Source organism: Myotis lucifugus, unplaced genomic scaffold, assembly GCF_000147115.1.
Source record: "Myotis lucifugus unplaced genomic scaffold, Myoluc2.0 scaffold_69, whole genome shotgun sequence".
NCBI lineage: Eukaryota > Metazoa > Chordata > Mammalia > Chiroptera > Vespertilionidae > Myotis > Myotis lucifugus.
Window position 1 is genome coordinate 358,694 of NW_005871117.1, and position 2,302 is coordinate 360,995.

A 2,302-nucleotide genomic window follows, 5' to 3' on the forward strand; every position below is an offset into this window, starting at 1 on the left:
AAAATTCATTTTCATTTCAATGGGAAATGAAACCTGGAAAAATAGAGACTACATTCCAAAGGATAGTAAATGACTGGAGAGCAAATGTTTCCCTTTCTGCCCGGCTCTCTCTTCAGAGAAAGGATGACAGCTGGACATTGTGTAGCCTGTACCGCCTGCTAGATTCACCATTTCAGGGCTTTTCTCCTGGAGTGCAAACACTGCACATGCAGGGCTCGCTGCACGGCTCCCATCCTGCCCTGGGCATCATCCTCTTTTTCATCCACATCGTCCACCCCTTCCACTCAGCAGCTGAGTCAGGGGCCTCTCAATGCTCTGGATCACAGCCATCCAGGTGGGTCACAGCCATCCAGGTGGGTCACAGCCATCCAGGTGGGTCACAGTCATCCAGGTGGGTCACAGCCATCCAGGTGGGTCACAGCCATCCAGGTGGGTCACAACTATCCAGGTGAGTCACAGCCATCCAGGTGGGTCACAACCATCCAGGTGGGTCACAGCCATCCAGGTGGTCACAGTCATCCAGGTGGGTCACAGCCATCCAGGTGGATCACAGCCATCCAGGTGGGTCACAACTATCCAGGTGAGTCACAGCCATCCAGGTGGATCACAGCCATCCAGGTGGGTCACAGTCATCCAGGTGGTCACAGTCATCCAGGTAGGCCAGCTGGGGCAGGAACTGGAAGGAACTCAGAGTGAAATAGACTCAGGCTTTTCAAACATGCCAGCTTTCTCAAAGCTCCTGAGGTGCTGATATATTTCAGTTTATTTCCATTTAAGTGGAGATGTGTGAGATTTGAAAGGTTGTTGTTTTTTTCCCAACATGTCTAGACCTCCATAGATTCTATTGTCACTGAGCTGAAGCTTTTCAATTTAGATAATTTGAAGAGATTTGAAATGGAAATCAAGCCTACAATTATTTAACTGAATAAATCTGAAGTTCATGAATCCAGTTGTCAAGCCCTCAGTTTTTCCCTTATTTGATTTGCAATTGTCCAGGACCCTAGGAGGGGTCTGGCAGAGGCTCGGCTGCCCAATGGGGACAGGGAACCGTGGCCCCGCCCATCGCAGGAAGCCGTCTATATATTTAACTCCTCAGTGATTCTAATGTGTAGTTGGCTTAAGAACCACTGTTTTAGATTAAAGAAAGCTTGGTCAGGATTTCATAGCAAAGTGAATTTTAACTGAAGTTTAGCACCTTTGACTTTGCTATCTTAGGACTTCGATTTGCTTCTGATTATGGCTATACTTCAGAATTAAGGTTGATGGCTAAGATACAGAATGTTCAGTTAAATTTAAATTTCAGATAAATAACCAATTTTTTAGAGGAAGTTTGTCCCAAATATTGCAGGTGACATGCTTATCCTAAAAAATTATTGGTTGTTTTTATGAAATTCAAATTTAGCCGAGTATTTGGTCTTTTTCTTTGCTAACCCTGTGACTGTTTATGGTGACACCATAGGATGCATCTGATTTTCCGAGGCATCCCCTGCTTTTGCCGAGGATCAGTCTTGGGGCCCTCTGTTGGATGAACAGGTTTGTGTTTATAGTAGATTTCAGCCTCCGATTGTCTCTACCCAAAAGAGAAAACTACACTTGTCAACCTGAAATAAGTCCACAAAGAAACCTCGCAGCTCTCCATAAGGCCTTGGCCCATCCTCACCTCTGCTGTGGGCAGCTTTTACTCAGTATAGAAGAGGGTTCCTAAAGGCCACAGAGAGTGTGATGGTCTCCTTAGACATAAAGAAGCTTCTAGCACTTTGCTTGTCAGTGAACTGAACGGTACACTCTGTAGCAGTCACCTGAGCCCCTGCTCGCTATGCACAGGGAGGGGAACTGACACCCCTTCTCCTGCAAAAAACATACAACAGGGTGTCTTGTTTTGTTTGTTTTTTAGTGTGTGTGTTTTAATCCTCACCTGAGTATATTTTTCCCATTGATTCTTTTTAGAGTGGAGGGGAGGAGGAGGAGGGAGAGAGAGAGAAGCATCAATGCGAGAGAGACACATTGATTGGTTGCCTCCTGCATGCGCCCTCGGCTGCAGTGGGGGATCCAGCCTGCAATCCAGGTATATGTTCTTGATCGGAATCAAACCCATGACCCTTCAGTCTTCAGGCCAAAGCTCTAACCATTGAACAAAACCAACCAGGGCAATGTGTGTGTGTGTTTAGAAAATGCTATTTCTCCCTGTAGTAGTCAGATGTAGTGGGGCTGAGCCAATTTGTACAAGTTGCCTAGTGAGGGCCTCCCGTGTGTAAACACACTTTGACCCCAAGTCCAGTTGCTCCCTGCAACTTGAAGTTTG

General features: G+C 46.3%; 1 pseudogene; it reads right to left on the reverse strand.

The window, feature by feature from the left end:
- Positions 1-164: 164 nt before the first annotated feature.
- Positions 165-2,302, reverse strand: part of LOC102425864 — a 4,600-nt pseudogene continuing 2,462 nt past the window's right edge.